The following is a 22380-nucleotide window of genomic DNA, read 5'->3' as shown; positions in this document are numbered from 1 at the left end:
GGTCCAGGATCTGTTGTACGCTCAGCTTCCAACAAAATGAAAACCGGGTCACATCTGACATTTCTTTTATTTATTTACTTACTTGTTGATTTTTACATCGGACACTTAAATGGAGGCTCTTCCGAGTAGATTTCACTCACTCGTTCAGTTATGCGCTCACATGCCAGGTGCAGATTAAGTTTGTGTATAAACTAGGCTTAAAGGATCGGTTTATATTCTCAGAGCTGACTCCTGCTAACTACGGAGTGGGCTTTGGAGCTTTGAGGAAGAGTTCTAGACTGTTCTAAGGAAGTCAGATACTGACCAGGGCTGAATGATCCCTAGGCAGTCTTTCCTCTCTAGAAATAAGAATATTGGAAATAAGAACCCCTTGATCCCTTGACCTGCTGGGGATGATCCACCTGTAGACCCTTCCTTGGCTTCCTGGCTCAGGAAATATCCACATGAGATCCCGTGAGATGCTTCTTTGAGCCATCCACTGTGCTGAGAAAACCCAACAGCCTCCTTGTCTTCAAGGAGCATTGTCTGTTGGACAAGCAGATGTACACACAATTCTAGGTCCAAGTTAAATTTGCCAGAATGGAGGAGGTTCCGCGTAAGGAAATTCCCGAGCCAAGGTCCGCACGGTTAGCCTGATGGTCTCCAGAGGGTGTTGGTTGGTCCAAAGCTACAGCACTTAAAACATTTTTAGTGGCCAGCAGTTAACAACTGGAGATTTCTGTCTCCCTTTGGAAACAAACAAACAAGAAAATGGAAGTATTGGTAATTCCGAGCCCTCATTTTACCCCGGCAGCAGTGAGGAGTGGCTGATCCGTTAGCCAGGGCTTGGGTTCTCTTTTTTAGCACTGTCCCCACCACATTTGCTATCTGGATGAGCCAGGGGCTTATGACCACAGGCCTAGTTAAGGGGCCTTTATGCTTCCCCAGAGAGCTGTGCTAGAAAGGAGGGCTGCAGGGTAAGCAAGAAGTTGCTCAGGCAGAGGGTGGACCACCCATGGCGAGCAGAATAGCATGTGCAAAGGTACTGGGGCTTGGGCACAGAGGCCTGCTTGGGTGGTGACGAACAGATGGGACGGGAGAGGAGTTGGATATTCGAAGGAAGGGACCGAGAGAAAAGAGCTGGGGAGGCATGCCAAAGTAAGGAATTTGGATTTTTTTTTGCTATTAGAACTGGAGCTGGTGACTGATCAAAGAATAGCTACAAAGAGTGCCTACTAACAGTGCCCTGACCTCAATGGTGGCACCTTGCAGAGTACGATATGTGCAGAACCTCATTACGTCCTGACACCGAGCCCAGGAGACGTGTGCTTTTATTCCCCTCGCCTTACAGATGAGGAAAGACGGATAGAAGGAGGTTGCTTAAGTGACTTCCCCAAGGTCACAACCAGTCAGTTGGCAGAGCAGGAAGGGGACCTCAGGCCTGACTACAGAGCCCACCGCTTGACTCCCAGATGGCATCCGTGCTTCAGAACCACTACCCCGGCAGCCAAGGCAGGCTTGCTTTGGGAGTGGGTAGGAGAGGCCGACAGACAGAGCAGGGGGGCTTAGTGCCTGTCCGCTGCCGTGGCCGGCAGGAGAGCGGGAGGGCCGCACCGAGCAGCGTCCGTGCGGTGCAGAGAAGGGGGTGGATGGGGGATACATGGAGTTAGACCTTCCTCCGTGGGATCTGCCAGCACAGGAGTTTCCTCTTCCTCCTGTGAATTCTCAAAACGCTCTGTGTCTCTTTCCCCGGGCTCCCTCGTGCCACGACCTCATGGCAGCTTTGCGCACCTCGCGGCAGCCTGTAGAGTTTAAGTTCGCAAGGGGCAGGGGGAGTTTTGCTTTAGTTGCCTCAATTTCCTTTTTGCATCGCCGAGCACAGTGCTTTCGTGAACGAATGCGTTCCCAAATTATCGCTTTCAGATCATTTCTCCTTACATATGCATTTATTTGAGAAGTCCGCGGCAGGTGAAACACTCTTTTTTTTTCTTTTTCTTTTTTCAAATAGGCAAATCATCTCTTTACACAATCCACTCGAAGCTCTTTGGAAACATGAGGGAAAGTAAGACGGGGAAGTTGTTTAAAAGCGGCAAACCTTTTAAGAGCCAATGTCACATTTATTGCCATAAAATATTTTTCTCTCTCTGCTAGACATCTGGTTCCCATTACGTACAGTATTGGGTACTTGAGTTCACCAGGCATTTTGCATACCAAGCAGTGTGCATGCGAAATCGACCCCCCCACCCCCACCATCCGCCGGTTCGTATTTGTCTCACGCTAGTCAACCCTTCTATCACCAACTTAATTCTTCCCAATATGCTCTCGAGGTTAGTTTGTTCATACTTGGCTCGAGGACCAAATTGCCAGCGTCTGAGAAACGAGGAACTTCATCGTGGAGTCTTTGCTTTGTGTCACTGCGTGGTCCAACTGTATAATCTAGCGGCGAAGTCAATGAAACATCTCAATCTTAAGTCTATATTTCCCGGTAACATTGACCCAGAAATGAGAAACACAATATGGAATGTTTGCTAATGAGTCGTGAATTTCATTATAATTGCTTCCACATTCGGGATAGTGCCCTTAAACCATCTAATCTTGACATATCCTGCAACAATCCCGTGTGTTGTAAATGATTTTGTTTTATTCCTTAGGTTACCGTTAAGGGGCTATTTTATGCTTCATTTCATTTTCTTAAAGAAAACCACACACGTGTGTGCACACGCTCACACACACACACACACACACACACACACACACACACACATCAGTGAGGCTTTTGCCCCGATCTGTATGTTTGGAAATAAAATAATCACGAAACCAAAAGGAGCCCCCATCCTTTGGTTCAGAAATAACAACAAACACGTTTAGGAAGAGGGTTGAAATCGGGCCTGTTTGGAGTTCTTAATTCTCTGAGAATTAAAACCAGAATCGAGCAATGCCTCGGCCAGCGGCATCCTGTCCCCTCCCTCTCTGGACTTAAGAATCTATGACTGAATGGACGGACGCAGCTAGCATTCAGTACAGTAATAATGGAAAATTAAATACGACTTTTAAAAACTGCTCACATTATAAAGTGATCTATTAGCATTATATGACTTTAGCACTTAAAGTGACTGATTCTAATTGGACGATTTGGCCCATGGCAAGCATTAAAGAGCTGCAGAATCTTGTGGGTATTTTAAAGTGGATTTTCTTTGGAGGAAAGCTTTGTTCTTGCTCCTGAAAAGGTTGTGCGGAAGAAATCGCTCAGTTCTGGCGGAGCCACAGGTGATTGTGTGTGTGTGTGTGTGTGTGCGTGTGTGTTTTCTTTGGTTCCCGCATCAATAAGGCAAATGGTAAAAACAGTTCTGCATTTTTTCTCCTTTTTTTTTTTTTTTTTTTTTAATTAAGGGAAACTCTGTCTTTACAGCTTCTGGATATTATCCTGAAGAAGTAAAGATGGATGGCCTTCTCGGATGAGCTTTTTTAGCAACCGGACAGGCGTTCTTTTCCTGCACCTGGTTGGCATACAGTATCCTGCTAAATCTTTTCTGCGCAAGCCTGTGGGTCACTAAGATGCGGCTACGGTATCACACCTCGAGCGGAACTTAATTTAAGCACGTGATCACAAAACGAGGGGGTAATTCTCGCGGTATGGACTACCGGAAGCTTATAAACCGAACAGTATTATAAATGGCAGCTTCTTACGCCGAGGGAGTCCTTTTTAAATTTCCATGTTGAAGCCAAACTGAACTTTTACCTCGATCTCCGTGCATAGGAATTTCCCGTGGGTGGTTCTCGGATCTCTCAATTGTAGAAAAACTGCCTACTATGCTTCAGAAGAGTTTTGATCCAATGACCCACATTGTTATGCGCGTAACCCACCGCGGGTTCTTGAACGTGTGATGTAAAAACTCCATGGGGCGCCTGGGTGGCTCAGTCGGTTGGGCGGCCGACTTTGGCTCAGGTCATGATCTCGCAGTTTGTGACTTCAAGCCCCACGTCGGGCTCTGTGCTGATGGCTCGGAGCCTGGAGCCTGCTTCGAATTCTGTGTCTCCCTCTCTCTCTGACCCTCCCCTGTTCATGCTTTGTCTCTCTCTGTCTCAAAAATAAATAAACGTTAAAAAAAATTAAAAAAAAAAAAAAAAAAAAAACTCCAGGAACACGGTCGGAGCACAAACACCAGCCTTATTTGTTTGAAGCATCTCTTTTTAAAATGACACTTTAATGGTTAAGCATCTGACTCTTGATTTCGGCTCAGGTCACGATCTCTCGGCTTGTGAGTTCGAGCCCAACGTCGGGCTCTGTGCTGACAATGCAAAGCCTGCTTAGAATTCTGTCTCCCTCTCTCGCTGCCCCTCCCCCGCTCACTCTCTAGCTCTCTCTTAAAAATAAAAAGTAAAAAAAGGAAAACTGGGGCACCCGAGTGGCTACGTTGGTTAAACGGCTGTCTCTTGATTTTGGCTCAGGTCATGATCTCACAGTTTGTGAGTTTGACTCCTGTGTCAGGCTCTGTGCTGATGATGTGGAACCTGCTTGGGATTCTCTGTTTCCCTCTCTCTGCCCTCCCCCGCTTGCACTCTCTCTCTCTCTCTCTCAAAATAAATAAATATTTTTTTTAAAAAATACATAAAATTGGCCTTAATTTTTTTTAAAGACATGTTAAGGTAGAAAGAACTTTAAAGGCACGCTGGCTTCTTGTGAGTTTTTCACTAACACTTCCCTGTAGCTTATAATAGCTCTCTCTCTTCCAAAACCTGGAATCTGCAGAAGACAGCAGAAATACCTGTTATTGACCTGAATTAGGATAAAAGGAAAAGAGAAGATAAGATCATAGCCGTGGGCGCTTTGTTTATGAAAACATCATTTTGAGGATGAGCTTGAATCAGACAAAAGTAATGTACCTCCCTCTCCTTCCAGCATATTTGACATGCCAGCCTGATCAGACCAGGAGAACAATGCCCAGAATTAGGGCATTGCCTTTCCTCTATGCTAGTGTCGTGCAGGATAGCATCATTTAATCCTTACGATGGTTCTTTGCTGTTCTACAAATACATATGAAACTAAAAAAAAATATATATATAAATAAAAATATGAAGGCGTATGAATATAAGAACAAAAAATAAAAATGTGTTTTTAAAAAAGTTATTTTATTTGAAAAGTTTTAAGACTCACAAGAAGTTGTAAAAATAATTCAGAGGGATCCTCTGTCCTCTTTACCCAATTTCCCCCTAGGATAGCATCTCATACAACCATAGTACCTTGTTGACATTAGGAAATTGATTCAGCAGTGTTATCGCAGCTATAGACCTTATTTGGACTTAAACAGTTTTTTTTATGCATTCTCTTTTAGGGTCTATATTAATATGGAGAAATGCATTGACCATCAGTGTTAAGGAACATCTCTCACTGGTAAGTATTGATGGTGTAAAATATCCTCAGATGATGTGGTTTTGCATAGCCTGTGGCTGACTCAAGGGGAGGTAGGATTGGTTGTCTTAACGAGGACCCCTTATCCGTGTATTAGTTGACTAAGAAAATAATCAATCCTATAGCAAGTACCAACTGGGGACACAAAGTTGGAGGCATTGACTCTGCTCTCAAGGAACTCCCAGAAGGAGACAGAAAAAGAATCAACACAGAGTTGTATACCACAGAGCAAATGAAACAGCCCCCCATTACTGAGCACTAACAGGTACATTAGTCATAAAGGGATTAAGAGGCATACCTCCCGTTCTGTGGCTCTTACTGTCGAGTGGAGAAGACAAGACCCTTAACAAGTGATGGCAGCAGAGGTTCTACCACAGGGCGGGGAGCTCAAAGTGAGTAGGTCCTGACCTGGTCAAAGGGTGCGGGAAAGTGACTCAGGAGCATGTCCTGTGACCCGCTTTTCAAGATGTTGAGAATGACCGCTTACAGGATCTTTGGACAGCCTGCTTCATTCAGAGCCTATATGGCATCTCCTAGCTCTGGCTGTTGCCTGTGAACGGAGGGCTTGCTACCAAAAGAGCGGTCATTGTTTCTTAGAACTGACTCGGATGCTCTTTGATGTCATGCCCGATACGCCAGATCTTCCCTGCTCAACGCTGGGAGGCCCGGAGCTGGGCTCGCACAGAACAGGGGGTGGAGAGAGGTCTGTTCTCTAGCGGTAAGGGGGATGTGGTTCCCTAGAGCGGGGATGGTACACCGTGCCAGAAAAAGAAAACCATTGTACGCTTTAAACATCTAGGTTCCTCATCCAGACTGTCACCATACTATCATCAGCTAGCCTATTACCAATGTGATTCTGGGCGTTTCCCGCTCAGAAGCCCCTCAGTTGACTTGCGCTGGGCTCCAGGTGGCATCCAAAATTCTTACTGTGGCCTAAAAGGCCCTGCATGGTCTGGCCCAACCTTCCTATGTCCCCGGGCTGGTCACATTCCACTTTGCTTCCAGGTCCCAGGGATCCAGTCTCGCTGGACTGTTTAATGGCCCTTTAACTTGCTAACCCGTGTTCCGCTCCTGGGCCTTTGCCCATGCTTCCCCCTTGTACCTTCATCTGTAACCTCATTCTTCAGGCTTGTATTGTAAGACTTTCTATACTGAAGCGTCTGTCTCTATGAAGTTGCCACCAAGAGTCTCATTTTATCTGTACTGATGCCTCTTGCATGCATTACATATATAATCTTATATTCGATGATACAATTACATATCTGTCTCCCCTATTACACTGTGAGTTCCGTGAGGGCAAGGATGATGTCTACTGTTGTGATTATCTCCTCAACGTTCAATAAGTATTTGTTGAATGATTTATTGAATGGAGGGATAGATGAATGAATGACATAATGATACGGCCCCTCCTTTCTCCCTTAAGTTTAAAGAATGTCCCATCTGGGATTTGGACATATTTATAAACATATTTATAAACTCTTTGTTTGGGGATCATTTGTTTTGGGTTCACTTCTGAGGTCTTTCTCATGTTCAGGCAGGAATAGCTTTTCGTAGGAAATCATGGCTGAGGTGATTTGGTCTCCGGTTTGGCCAATTCCAGTGGATTCTGTTTTGTGTGTTTTATCTGGTCATTTCAAGGCCACGCCAACAAAGGAGTGGCCATTCCTCATCAATGTCATGGCCATTCATTGGCAAAGAATGGCCCGGAGCTTCTTTGCTGATCTCAGGGCTCTCTGAGCATGGCACTTTGATATGTTGGTGATCTTGACAGTGGGGACATTTCAACAGACAGGTCCAGCACACCCTTGGAAGAGTCGGTAGCTGGATTCTAGATCCAAATCCTGTCTTCACTGGCTTCAGGATGGAAAAGGTCATTATGGATGGGGACGAAGGAGGCTCACTTGTGGATCAAATCTAAGAGGTATGTGGAACAGGGAGAGAGAGAGAGAGAGAGAAGCCAGGGACCATCTCCATGGAGGAATGATCTTTGAGCTAATTCTAGATTGATGGTCAGATTTGAATTAGTTCTATGGGAATATGTGACAGGAGGTAAGGGTGAGGCAGAGGCAGTGGTGTGTGTAAAGGTCCTGGAGATAAGTCTGATAAGAAGGCTGAACCAAGCCTCTGGAAAATTAGGATACAAACCCATGTCTCTTGAAAAGAGTGGTCTTCCCCCTGTCCCTCAAAGTTGAGTTCTCTAGATAATTTCTTCAATTTTGTGGCTAGTACCTACCTAGTCTAGGCATATGTTAGTAATCAAATGTAGATTCTTTATCTTATATTTAGGTAGGTAGGTAACAATCTGTGTGAATTCCATCCCTTCCCTCCTTTCCTTGTAGGCTTTTATCAAGGTGTGTGTGTGTGTGTGTGTGTGTGTGTGTGTGTGTGTGCGCACGCACGGATCTTTACATTTATTTGTCTATCTTGCCCAGATATAAATGAAGATCACAAGATTTGTTTTTCATAAAAGCTTTGAGATTCTGGAGGGTTACTCCCAATGGTGAATGTGTAGCTAGTATAAAGGCAACATGGCCAGCCAGAAGGAGGTCAGAGTTTGGAGTTAAATGCCTGGGGACAAGGTTCAACTTTGCGATTGCTGACTTGTGACTTTGGGCAAGTCACTTAACCTCTCTGAGCCTCAGTGTCCTCCCTTCCAACTCTGGGGTGACAATTAAATTATTTGCCTCATTTGTCTCATGAAAGTATGCATGTGAGGGGATCTGTTTGAAAGAGATTCAAAAATTATAAGGCACTTGGTCAATATCAGGCATTATTGTTGTACAATAAGTGTATCCTTAAAAAATGTTACTGGTTACTGGAAGTAGGTGCTGTAAGTGTGGGCGAGACCCTTCCAGGCTCAACGTCACTTGAAAGTTTACAATAACGTATTTCAAATATGGTGGCAATGTAACAGCCCGACGTTCAAACATTTCTGAAAGCAATGGAAATTTACATTATGTTGCAGGTTTATCATTTACGTGGCAAGCAATTCAATGTATAAATATTGCGAACGAGAAAGTCAGTCCCCAAATAAAGACTGGTAAAACCTTGTGATTTATAGCAAGAAAGATATCAAAGTGAATTTTGCTGGGATATTCCTGGGTAGCTCATTTTTGTAGCATGTTTGGAAATGATATAACATTAGAATCACTTTTCGGGATATAGTAATAAACTTTCTCAAAAAGTTTTATTTAACCAGGAAGTAGCTCGCGTAACTGGGAAGAAATGCAAACACATTTTATCTGTAACAGAAGACTCGCTCTCAGACATCAGTTTTACAATCTGACAAATCTAAAAATGCACATCCAGGTCAGTACGAAAAACATTAGTGAGATCTTTTTGCTATAAAAAAATGACTTTCTAGAGACTCAGATCGGGTTCGTATTAAAGAGGACAGGGATGAATTTATTCAGACAACACAAGCCCAGAAAACGTTTGGTGGGTAGTACAAACTGGCTTATTGATGAGTGACTGGGAATTAGACTATGGAATTGGAACCATAATTAACATCTGGAGAAGTATAAAACCATAAACCATTTTAGACCAAGGTAGATTTGTTTTGTTCTCTTCTGTTTTTCCTTCTTTCCTATTTCTATCATGCCAGTTGGAACACTCCCCCCCCCTTTACTCTTGAGACCCTCATGAATGAAATGAAAACAAATATTAAAAGACTATAGAGGAACAACACAAGTGGCTTTGGAAATGGACCAACTACAAGTGGTTGTATTCATTGGCTTGCTGGTCAATACCTCCGTCAGCTGGTGCATGTAGGAAGCTAAGGAATGCTTTCTTGTCGACTTGGGAGATCAAAGTTTTGGATCTTGAAAAGACAAGATGTTTGGAGTGGGGGAGGGTGCGACACGTTTAAAAATGGCCAGTACATTGTAGGGCTGCCTTCGGCCACCCAAGAGGAGAAATCGAGTTGGTGTTCCGCCACCGACTCTTGGAGCTGAAGGGCTACATTATGGTCAGCTGACCACGGGGGCTCCCGGGGGGGCACAGCGTCGCCACGGGGCACTTTGCTACAGTGCCCCGGGGGTCTTTACTGATCCTGAGCGCCAGCCACCTCATCCACCCCAGAGCGGTCCAGTAGTTGGATGGCTCTTGAATATCACAAGCTGGCTTTTACTCTGACTTGAGCAATTCGGTTTTTTGCCTCTTTAGTAGACAGTCTTTTGCCTTGGGAGGTGAGCCCACAGGGAGGGGTTACTTAGGTCGAGCCTCAAAATGCACACACTGCATCTTTAAGAAATAGTTTACTTGTGAATCAGTAAACGCACTAGACAAAGCGGCCATTACTTATGCATTCCTGCAGACCCTGCAAGGTGAAAATGATAGAATAAACATCATATACTTCATTATGATATCGGTTTATACTTCCAGGGTACACAAAAAGAGGCCATTTCATCAAGCTAATTGCCTGAAAGTAAAAGAGAGAGAACTTTAGCTATTAGTCTATTATGGGGCTTTTTTCTTAATCACAAATAGGGGCCGTGTGTCCCTGGGGGGATGTGTATTCTAATTTACAATTGAACTACAGATCAGAGCAATCAATCTTGGGCAGCACTTTTACAGTGTAATTGCTACAACAATAACAAATACAAAAAAAAAAAAAAAGGAAGAAGAAGAAGAAGGAGGAGAAGACGAAGAAGGCCTAGTGGAGCTTCAGCTTGAGGTGGAGGTATTTCCAGGCACTAGCTCAGGGTGGGAGGGAGAAAAGAACCACAGCAAACATGAATATGCAATGAGGGCTCATTAGCGGCCTAGTGTTGCCATGACGAATGGCATTATCCCCGGCCTGGTGCTGCCTAAACATGAATTTTATAACGACCCATTTATCATGACTTGTCATGAGCTTCTCTACTGTACTTTCTTCCAGCTCACACACCTTTCCCTATTATGACGGTACAATCTTTCCCTTTCCTATTATTGTTTCCTTTTGTATTGACTCCTGGCTCTCCGAAGCGAGCACTCGAATACAGCAACATGCTAATGGGTGATTTGTGACTTCAAAAAGGCGAAGAAACGAAAACTCGATCGGTCATCCCCCCGCCCGCCCAGCGGTCATGTAATTGAGCACAAAGTTAGACTAAACTTTTCAAGACATTTCTTAATATGGGAGCTTTCGTTTTACCGGAGCATTCTGACACCGCAGATACGTTACAAATTTTAAATGAACCGCATCGCCTTCCTTTCATTCGTTTTGTTCCCATTTGTTTGTTTGTTTTGTTTTGTTTTATCCTGTGGAAAGCTTTTGATATCTTAAAAGTAGAATTCAAAATTAGAGGTATTTTCCAAAGATCTTGGAGCTATGACAAAAAGGTGTAAGATTGAAATGCTGGAAAGGTGTTTTAGTGCTTAGCATTTTACAGGGGTGGGAGCTGATTTCTCACTTAGACACGCTCTTGCGTTGTTGGGAGGAAGGTTGACGTGTTTTTCCGTGACAACTTCCCAGGACATACGCTTTGTTAATAGTAAAAGACAAAACAAAACATGAGAGCAATGTTCCTTGATAGAAACCGTGAGGTCTGTCTGAATATTCGGCAGGACGCGAAACTGCCATATGCAAAGGCTGGAGTCTTTGCCATTGGCCAAGAGGGTGTGTGAGCTGCCTCAAAGTTAAGGCCAACAGTTCATCAAGGTTATGGTTCCCGATTGGCAGAAGTGCCCTAATTGTAATACAGACCCAGCCAGTGGGATCTATGAGTCATCTATTTAGTGACCATAGAGAGAGTAGTACTAAAACGATTTCTCAGTTCAACCAGGTGAAGTTCAGGAAGGACACAGGAACACAGGGGAGGAGAATCTGGCATTGTTTTGCACACCCAGGGGTTATGGTCATTCCTGTGTCCAATTTGTAAACAGTAAATTGCTGGCCAGATCTTTTTTTTTTTTTAATTAATTTATTTGAGAGCGAGAGAGAGAGCTCTAGCACGCGCACGCACACAAATGGGGGAGGAGCAGAGAGAAGGAGAGTCCGAATCCCCAACAGGTTCCATGCCATCAGTGCAGAGCCCGATGAGGGGCTCGAACTCAAGAACTGTGAGATCTGACCCGAGCTGAGATCAAGAGGTGGATGTTTAACCGACTGAGCCACCCAAGCGATCCTAGCTGGCCAGATCTTTTTTGAGTGTGGCTGTCTCTCTTGTGCCCCTGGATTCCACATTAACAGTCACGATACTTTTATGTAATAATATTTAAACAATAATATGTAAACTTCATGGTAAAATATTTTATTAAAAAAATTTTTTTAATGTTTTATTTATTTTTGAGACAGAGAGAGACAGAGTATGAACGGGGGAGGGTCAGAGAGAGAGGGAGACACAGAATCTGAAACAGGCTCCAGGCTCTGAGCCGTCAGCACAGAGCCCGACGCGGGGCTCGAACTCACGGACCGTGAGATCGTGACCTGAGCCGAAGCCAGACGCTTAACCGACTGAGCCACCCAGGCGCCCCTGGTAAAATATTTTAAATGTTGATGATCATGTGCATTTGCAGTTGTGGTTCCAGAGTTCTTTCATGAGATCCTCAGCTTTATTGGGGGCAGGGTTATTATTCCCGTTTTAAAGAGGTAAAAATCGAGGCTCAGTGCTTAAGTGACAAACTCAGGGTCACACAGAACACGAAGGTGCTGAGGCTCACCAAGGCTTTACCTTGCTAGTGCTTCTCTGACCCAAAGTCACCAGAGCAGAAATTGTTCCCAATGTGTCATCTCTTATGGGACCTGGCAGCAAGGGAGTGAGTTTGGGGAAGGAGCCGGTTGAAAAGATGGCCGCCATTTGCATTTGAGAGCTGGTTATTCTCAACGACTTACCAGAGTCGAAGTTAGCACGCACATGTCAATTAAAATTCCATCCATTTAAGCTGTATTATTTTTCATCATTAAAAAATGCAGATAGGAAACTTTCTTCAACCTAAAGACTTGGGCACCGTTCTGGCTGGTGTTCCTGTATTTTGAGTCCGTTGAGGACTCAGTATTTTCTGAAGAAAATATCTTTGTGTTTTCCCCTATGAATGAATTAAACAGGACTGTTAGACATAATTTGGTGGGGAAGGGCCTCAAATATTGGCAAATGATATTAAAGAACGTTGTGATTATGACTGAGCAGATTAAGACCATGTCTATATGACAGCAAACATCTGGAGCTTTAAAAACATCTGGGTTTTTGACTCTTATTTATCTGGTGGTTGGCATCATGGACAGAAAGGGGGAAAAAGAATTTAATGCTATTACTGCTGAATTAGACACAATTTTTATATTCAGTTAATCTGCAAATATTAACTAATTATTCTATTTCACATAACATTTAATGAAGAAAATTTTTCCACCAGGCCAGTAAATACCGAGAGAAAGATGTAATTAGGTGATTTAAGAAAAAACTTAGCTTGAGGCATGTTTCAATCTTGGTCATAGTTTATCGACAGCAGTTTCCTTGGGCCAAAATCTTTTTAGGTCTTTGGACACTCTTTTTTTTTTTTTCTTTCAGGGAGTAGAGTCTCCATGTATTATGAGGATCTGTGAATTTACAATGTGTTTTGACAATAGTAAAGTTTTGTAAACACTTAATAACATATGAGATACATCTAGTAACAGACATTTTCTTTGCCAAGTGAATGATCTGGCCTGATAAAATCAGTGTAAACCCACTCTCCACCCGGCCTCCTGACATGCCCACAGCTGAACCCCCAAGAGGAATGGAATGAAAACAGGTCTTTGGGGGCAGCTGGATGGCTCAGTCAGTTAAGCGTCTGCCTCTTGATTTTGGCTCAGGTCATGATCTCACGGTTTGTGGAATCAAGTCTGGTCAGGCTCTGTCCTGGCAGCGTGGAGCCTGCGTGAGATTCTCTTTCTCTCCCTCTCTCTCTCTCTCTCTCTGCCCCACCCCCGCTTGTGCTCGCTCTCTCCCTCTCTCTCAAAATAAATAAATAAACTTAAACAAAAAACCAAACAACTAAAACAGGTCTTCAAAGACTTGACTGCAATGAAAAGCACCTTCTGTGACTGACCTTTTTGGTGATCTCATCTAAAAAAAGTTATGATTATTGAGCATTTCCTCTGTAGCTTATTCTCAATCCAATCAGTTCTAATGAAAATAATCTGCTTGCTTTTTATATTCTCAAGTTTTCGAAATGATTAGCACTTCCTTGAGATAGGCCATTAATTGGACACACAACCCAGATAAAAAGGCTGAAACCCGGGGAACATATAAAAAAACATAAGGCTGTTGCAATTTAAGTGGCTTCAAAAGATCTAATTTGATTTTTAAAAGCAATTCTGCAGATGTGAAAATTAAAGGCACGCAGAAACAAGATACGTTTTAATGAATGTGTAGGTAAGAAACATTTAGAGGTTTCAGTGGCCTTCCTCTGAATTTTTATTTTTTTTTTTAATTTAGCGGTTAGGTTGGAAAGACTGAGCCTGCAACATGATAGAAACTGCTGAATTTTATGGGTTGCTGTTTCTTTTTTGAACTGCCCTGTTTTTCTTGCCCACCGTATTTCTGGAACAACTTGGTATTTCCGGGTGCAGATTTTCAATCCTAGTACCCATCAATCAGATTTCAAATTCTAATAAAGTGAAAGGGTCCCTCCATTTGGTTTGTCTTGGCTGCCCCCCCCCCCCACCATGAGCAAATTGTATGCTGATTCCTATTAAAAAAAAAAGGAAGAAGAAAGAGAAGTGGTGGCGGGGGTGAGGGGGAACCTTCTCGTGGCTCTAATGACATCTTCAGTCATTAATGAGTTAATAAAAATCTCAAAGTCATCTGGGGCTAGATAAGGAGGAAGAAAGAGAAGTATTGTACTATAATGACAGGCTCCCTGACTGCCCTCGGAGATGTCATGGGTCAGTCATGTTAAGAATGTGTGCGTCCAATCATCTGCTGATTTTTATCAGCAAGCCTTCCAGCAGGAACTGACAAGGGCCAGTTTGGGAGTCACAATGAATAAACAATGACTTTTTGGATTGTTGGGGGCTGTGTAATAGAGTGAGGGGTTTATAGGTACTAAAACATGGTGACATTAGCAATCAATATACCAATTACTGGACAAGTTATTGGATGAGGCATCCCCGGGTCCTCAGCCTTCCTGCGCTTTGAAGAGGCCTGGGGCAGGCCTCATCTCCTGGGAGCTTGTTGGAAATGCAGATTCTCAGGGCCCTCTCCAAGCTGACCAAAGCAGGAGCTCTGGGCGCGGGGCCTCGGAGGTCTGTGCTCCCAACACGGCCTCTGGGGGACCCTGAGGCACCTTACAGGTTTGGGAATCGAAGTACAACTTCGAGCCAAAGATCCTCACCAGGGCTTATGCTGTCCTCTGTCACCCCTGATGCACCACATGATGCCTTTGTTACTCAAACAAGTTAAGAGGCAGAAGTGTGCAAATAAATGATTTCCTTAAAAAATTAAATGAAGGTAAATCCCGGCTTATCTCTAGAATTACGTCACTCTCCTACGCTCGCACAGGTTTTCTTGAACGATCTTGATGCATGAGTGACTTTGATTCTAGAAACGGAAGAAGAAACATGGCTTTTGAAATCTATTATTTGCAATAGAGAGGAGGGGCGCCTGGCTGGCTCAGTCGGTTAAGCATCTGACTTTGGCTCAGGTCACGATCTCACGGTTCGTGAGTTCGAGCCCCGCGTTGGGCTCCGTGCTGACAGCTCGGAGCCTGGAGCCTGTTTCGGATTCTGTGTCTCCCTCTCTCTCTGTGCCCCTCCCCCGCTTGCACTCTGTCTCTCTCTCTCTCTCTCTCTCAAAAATGAATAAATGTTAGAAAAGTGTTTAAAAAAATAAAATAGAAAGGAGAAGTGACTTTGTGAATAATCCTCATAGGCCAAAAATAATCCGTAAGAAAAAAAAAATCAATGTATGTGGAACATTCACTTACAAATGGAAATAATACTCATCTGGGCATTCAATGCCATTCTCTTATTTTTGAGAGAGAGAGAGAGAGAGAGAGAGCAGGGGAGGGGTAGAGAGAGAGAGAGAATCCCAGGCACCAATGGTGCCGAGCCCGACATGGGACTCGAACCCACTAGCCGTGAGATGGTGACCTGAGCCGAAAGCAAGAGTTGGACTCTTAACCGGCCGAACCACTCAGACACCCCTGGAGTATTTCTCTTATCTTGGCTGAGAATCTTACAGAAGGGGCAGCCCAGAGCTTGCTGAACTTTCCAAAGAGGTGGGCTAGTCAGCCAGACAGGCAGTAGGTTTAAATATCTTACCCTGAGTATGTTTTACAGAACAGTTCCGACGTTCGAAACATTAATACAAAAAGAAGTCCGGGTCAAGCGAAAAACTCTAGGTTAAACTGAATCAAGCCGGATGGTTTGCAGCAGAGGCCTCTAACACGTTACCACGCACTGTAAGTCTCCAGGACAGCGTTGCCCAATGGATTTGATCGACAAAACCCTTTCGCGAAGGATAATCTTAGAGAATTAGCGTTTCAAGGAGTAAACTTTAGGAAGCATGGATTCAAATGTTTTAAGATGGCAAACACCTGTGGGCACAAGGTAGTTATTCTCTGTGTTGGACAATAATGGACCGCTTTCTTTGTTATGATTTATTAAACCCTCTGTGTCTGACATCAATGTTAATTACGTGGTGGCTTAAAGCCAACGAGAAAGTTCACGTAACCATCACCAAAGAGTTAAATAAGTTGTCCAGCTGTTGATGGTCAGGTTAAATTATCCCTGAACTTTTGGCATATCTCCCAGAACAGGTACTGATTTAAAAAGAGAGAGAGAGAGACAGAGAGACAGAGAGAGAGAGAAAAAAAAAATCTGGATTTTACTGGTGAGATTCCATTGCGTTTTCACAAATGAGAGCTAATTCCATGGCTACTCCCCGTATGGACCCCAGAAACTCCACACGAAAGGAGATGTGAACCTCGCCTGATCCTGGCGAGCCCTTCTGTTCCCCTTGGACAGTATTGCCCTGATAGTTTCCGCCTCCCTGGGTTCCAGATGGCTGTGGCTATGGGTCCACCTTGGTTTCCACACTGGCTCTTCCTGAAGGTGATAGGTGGTTGGGGAAAGGGCACTAACGGAGGTCAGCCCAGTGGAGATCTTAAGCACATCCTTGGTTGTAAACCTTCCTCTCTCGAAGTTCTTACAGAGCTGCCTGTTCATGCCAAATGTTAATTCTTGCTGGGGACGTAATGTCTAATAAATGTTATGAAAGAATATCATTTTTCCCGTAGAAGTGAAGGTGCTTTGAAGGGCAGGGTAAGAATGGGATTCGTTTCCCAAGTAACATCCGCGGGTCACGTGCTGGCCTATAAATTACTTCTTTGCTAACCCGCCTCCCCCCCCCGCCCCCCGCCTCGATTGTTATACCAGCCTTGGAAGCAATTCTCACATGGAAGGAAGAATGGGACTTAACCGGCATTTGCGAGATGTGCAAAGATGAAAAGTAAACAAACAAAAACCCTAAACATAAGACAACCCCACCCCCCGTGCTAATATTTGTCGTCTTTTTTCAACACGGTCCCGCAAGTCCGCGCAAGACTCAGAACTCATTAGGAGATGTCTCTGAATGAAAAATAATGGGGCAAATTCAGCTTTGGGAGGTCTCAAAGCCCTTATTTTCATCTCCTTTGTAAATATATCCCTGTTGACACCACATGTGTTTCCCAGCTTTGGAGACGCAAGGCCTTTGCTGGAGAGGATTCACTCCACACCCTCGCAGGAAAGAGCAGGGGTTCAGCGTAGTTAACTGAGGTTTACCCACCAACTTGTCTGGTTCGTTACGGAGTGGAATATTTCTCCCCTTTCTATTCTTTGAAATGGTTTGAATTAAAATAGCTTACTCAAGGTCACTGGAGGCATATGGTCCTGCTCAAAACTTTAAACAAAACATTAGTTTTTACAACCTTTAGTAATTTGGTATTGTATACAACATGGTTATATGCAGAGATTCTGTAATCTTTTCAGCGGTGACAGAAATATGAGAAGCAAATTTATAAGCCATTTAGTGAAGCATTTAATCAATTTCATGCATAGGAAATAACTCCGATTGCTTTGCTTTATCAATCTTTCTCTCCGGGAGAACTGCAGTCAACGCGATCTCCAGACACTGGCTGGGGGGTGGAGGGGGTGGGCTTGGGGGGGTGGGCAGAGAGCAGGGATGGGGTGGGGAGGGGTGGGGAGTGTGCACAAACCTTTCGACTCACTTGAGATATCAGGGACTTCTGAAGTCTGACTAACAGGGCTGCCACAGCATCTCTGAACCTTCTGGAGGCTGTTAATGTATTTCAGAAAGAAAGTACGGGGTCTAATGTTTACAAGAAGTTTTTCGAGGACTTTTACTGCAGAGTTACTCATTAAACACCCTTTTCTCAGAGTGACTCTCATGTGCCCGGGGTGGCAGACTGTGTCCAGCTTTAGGCTCAAAGAAATGTCCGGTGGTTATTACTTCCAAACACATGAAAACTAAAACAACTTACACTAAAGCTTACTTCTGAATCAAGGAGTCAAAGTTATGCCTCAAATAACGGAAAAACCCATCACTGTGGTCTCTTACAAGCGGAGATAGCTTAGCATTTTCCAGATTATTTGAATGGTCTTTTAGGGTTCATGGTGGGATTCTCTTCTGAATTGCTTAAAAGATTAATCCAGCTCTTGGCTACATGGTGGGTTAATGTTTTCTTTTCTGTCATGTGCTTGAATCCCTCTTAGAACACTTTACCCCAAACACCATCAGGTTCTGAAGCGAAAAAAAAATCCTGAGGGAGCAGACGACGGTTTTGCAGGAATCACTATCTGCTAAACCATATTAAAGTTGTATCAGCTCTACTTGTCCTCAAAGATTGGAAGTCATATAAAGGTACTGTAGACATAGTTTCTAATTTAGAAAATAATTTGCTTCCACTTATTTCTGAACCTAGAGAAATATTCCAGTGAATAAATTCCCATCGAGATTATTTAGTTCTGATTTTAAATCAGCTCTGTGCATGGATCTCATTTCCGGGAAGACAGGTGTTTCACATCCCCTTTTAAATGTGACATACACAGGGATGTCTCTGCATTGGCAATTCAGTGGCGTGCCATTGGTATTTATTTTGCCGTGTTATTTAAGCTGTGGGGACCGCACGATTACATTGACCAGAGTTGCCTTGGGAATCCTGGATGAAATTGGTAGCTCTAAAGGAGATTGGCCAGTGGAGGTTTGCATGTCTATTGTCTATCTACCTATCTACCTATCTATCTATCTATCTATCTATCTATCTATCATCTATCTATCTACCTATCTATCATCTATCACCTATCTATATCTATCTATCTATCTATCTATCTATCTATCTATCTATCTATCATCCATCTACCTATCTGTTATCTATCTATCTATCTATCTATCTATCATCTATCTACCTATTATATATCTATCTATCATCTATCTATCTATCTATCATCTATCACTTATCTATATCTATCTATCTATCTATCTATCTATCTATCTATCTATCATCTATCTACCTATCTATTATCTATCTATCTATCTATCTATCAATCATCTATCTACCTATTATCTATCTATCTATCTATCTATCAATCATCTATCTATCTACCTATCATCTATCACTTATCTATATCTATCTATCTATCTATCTATCTATCTATCTATCTATCAATCATCTATCTATCTATCTTTCCATTGCTAGTCAACCCTTAACTCTTGGATTAAACCAGTGCTTCACTGACTTTATTTTTTTTTAATTTTTAAAAATTTATTTATTTTGAGAGAGAGAGAGAGGGGGACAGGATGGGCAGAGAGAGAGGGAGAGAGAGATAATCCCAAGCAGGCTCCGCACTGTCAGCACAGAGCCCGATGTGGGGCTCTATCCCACAAACCGCGTGATCATGACCTGAGCTGAAATCTAGCGTTGGACACTTCATCGACTGAGCCCCCAGGTGTCCCCTCCTTCACTTCAGAAAGGAAAAAAAAAAGGCATCATTTTAGAGGAAAGATATCTTTGGCATAAGAGCAGATATTTGGTGGGGGGAAAAAAGCGCAATTCCTCTGGGCTAAGGTATTTAACATTTTTAAACGAATTTTGAAGCTCAGAGCAATTACTATACACTTACTGTCCTTGTAAATACTAGAGTTTAGAGCATAAGGCTAACGCTCTCCCTGCCACTACCTGCAACCTGAGTCGTTTTCTCCAGCTTTCTTGATGTGACCTATGTTAGCAAAGGCTTGCTTTTGTCTTTCCAGCCAGAGAAGCCCTAAAGAGTGTATCATAATCGGCAACGTCTCATTGTGCACTGGCTATTTTCACTCATCAGTGTCTGGGAGGTTTGGGCGTTGTGAGGAGAAAGAGATATACACCATTCTTTCCAAGTGCTTCAGGAATTTTCCAGGGTACGATATACCAATGCCCATCAACGCTCATTGAGTTATTCCCATACGCTGTACACATATCCTTCTACTGTGTTACACTGAATATGCTTGGACATACTTCCTTATGTACTCAAGTATTTCCCATATGCTTCCATGCGTAACACTCCTAATGCTCATATGCTGTCAGTATTTTCTGAGCATGGGCACCTAACGTGGAATTGCTGGGGATGTATATTTTATTTTCCTACTGCCAAACTACCTAGCAATTCTAAATGAAAGTCCTCCTAGAATCTCCGATTCCACTCAATTCTACTCAAGCCTACATGCCACTTGGTCACTCTCGTTCTTTGTTTAAAAATGTTGCCTTTGGGGCGCCTGCGTGGCTCCGTCGGTTAAGCATCCGACTTCGGCTCAGGTCACGATCTCGCGGTCTGTGGGTTCGAGCCCCGTGTCGGGCTCTGGGCTGATGGCTCAGAGCCTGGAGCCTGCTTCCGATTCTGTGTCTCCCTCTCTCTCTGCCCCTCCCCCGTTCATGCTCTGTCTCTCTCTGTCTCAAAAATAAATAAAACGTTAAAAAAAAATTAAAAAAAATGTTGCCTTTGCTTCTTCAAGAAGATGGAGACCATCTAAAGAGCTTTCTCACCGAGTTGTCCTCGTGCCAGGGCAAGTTGGGCGGGGCAGCCCAGTCACCTGCCAGATGTCTAGAAATTGGGCTTTTCAGGCCCACTGAGGTGGCCGGCTAGTCAGGGATTGTGCAGCATGGGTCACAGCACCAGACCAAACTGAACCCACTATGAATCCTTTTCAAATGGGTTCGGAAAGTCAATCACATGTTTCTATTTCAACCATGACATTGATGCCCAAATCAAACAATTGTTTCGGATAATTCATACTTAAGGACTGCAGGTGTTTAGCGTTTGAGGAGACAGCCTTGCGACAAAGGTGGTGTTTGCTCAGGACTTACGGCCTGGGAGGGACATTGTTCTGGAACAAGCTGCCAAGAACAACTTTCCTTGTCCCTTTCACTCAGTGAATTTCTGTTCCTCTCTGCAGTACCTCATGCCCATGTTCTCCTCTCCATCTTCATTGCTGCCTCTTCAGACCCTCCCCATCCCCACCAGCTCTTTAAACAATATGGTAGGTCTGTATTTACCCCAGCACACCCTCCTTTTTTCCATGCATTGCATCCGTTAAATCCATGAAACACAAATCTAGTTCAGATTAGTTCTTGTTTACAATATTTTCTTTTCTTTATATATTTTTTAATGTTTATTTATTTTTGAGGTGGGGAGGGGCAGAGAGAGAGGGAGGCACAGAATCCGAAGCAGGCTCCAGGCTCTGAGCCATCAGCACAGAGCCCGATGCAGGGCTCGAACTCAGGAAAGCCGAGATCGTGACCTAGGCTGAAGTCGGGCGATTAGCTGACTGAGCCACCCAGGCACCTTTACAATATTTGCTTATTATTCAGACTCCTTATTCTACTGCTCAAGGTCCTCCATGATTTGTCCCCAGATCAGTCTTTTAAAACGTATTTTCTCCTCCTTTCTCTATCTTCAGCTTAGCAAAACAGAATGATCATGATTCCTTCAACCTTGCTCCCTTCCTGCTCTTCCCCTGACCTGGGATGCCATTCCCTGAACTCCAGAGGAGACCTTGTCCTCAAAGTGGGTGACTCGATGTGGCTTGTGCCATCTTCCCCATGTCCCACAAAACCAGTGTCACCATTGTCTGGGGGGACAGCCACAGGTATTAGCACAAGGAAGGGAAAACAGAAATTGGATGTTGGGTTAGTACTACGTAAAATGGCTGGACTGAGTATAATCTCAACAAAGGTTAAGCAGATTCTACGTGATGGATGGCAATGTGTTTTCTCTCTCTCTCTCTCTCTCTTTTTTAAGTTCATTTACTTTGAGAGAGAGGGCAGAGCCCAACGCGGGGCTCCAGACCACGAACTGTGAGATCGTGACCTGAGCCGAAATTAAGAGTCGGACGGTCAACTGACTGAGCCACCCGGGTGCCCCTATGTGTTTTCAATTCTACAGCCTACAGCAGAAAGTGAGAATGTAATGAAATTATAGCTGAATGAAAATGTTAGGCTACAGCGTTTCTATTCAGTGCTACCTTAGTGCAAGCATCTAACCAGGAAATGGCCTCCTATGTACCGCAGAGGAGCTTACCCAATGGATATGAATAACATGTTTAGTCTATATTATGTATAGTAATTCACGGACGAAAACGATACTTTGGGGTCGCTTAGTAGAACGTATACTTTCGGTTGATTTTTAAGATAAAGAGCATTGATTTTATATCATTTTCTTCATACTTTTCTTCCTGTTCCCCCCCATCTAACTAATGGTATATATACTTAGGAGTAGCCTAATGGAAGTTAGCCACGTAAATCCTGGCCACGGACCAACTTTTCTTTTCTTTAAAGATAATTGGCAATTATTGGGATTGGGTCTCTAAAAACTAGCTGTTGCAACTTATTTCTAATGATGAAAAATTAGAAGCCAACTGTATGTCCAAGAGGAGTAGACTGGTGACATACACATAGCAGATCAACACTGAAATTGCTGTGAAGGCCGTAACAATATTGAAAACTCTTTTTGACATACCCTTAAGGACAGTGAAATGGCAAACCCATATGGGAAC

The 22380-nt window shown here is 43.6% G+C and overlaps 1 long non-coding RNA gene across 2 annotated transcripts in view; it reads left to right on the top strand.

Moving 5' to 3' along the window:
- LOC109273369 (uncharacterized) overlaps positions 1-22380 on the top strand; it is a 51469-nt gene that overhangs the window by 5648 nt on the left and 23441 nt on the right. For both annotated transcript variants that reach the window (XR_008416987.1, XR_008416986.1), the window contains 3 exons: positions 3389-3545; positions 5313-5371; positions 5487-5654. This is a non-coding gene — a long non-coding RNA (uncharacterized LOC109273369). The remainder of the gene's footprint in view (positions 1-3388; positions 3546-5312; positions 5372-5486; positions 5655-22380) is intronic.

This window comes from Panthera pardus, unplaced genomic scaffold (assembly GCF_024362965.1).
Source record: "Panthera pardus isolate Hobbes unplaced genomic scaffold, ASM2436296v1 HiC_scaffold_24, whole genome shotgun sequence".
Lineage (NCBI taxonomy): Eukaryota > Metazoa > Chordata > Mammalia > Carnivora > Felidae > Panthera > Panthera pardus.
This window is presented reverse-complemented; position numbering and strand designations above follow the sequence as displayed.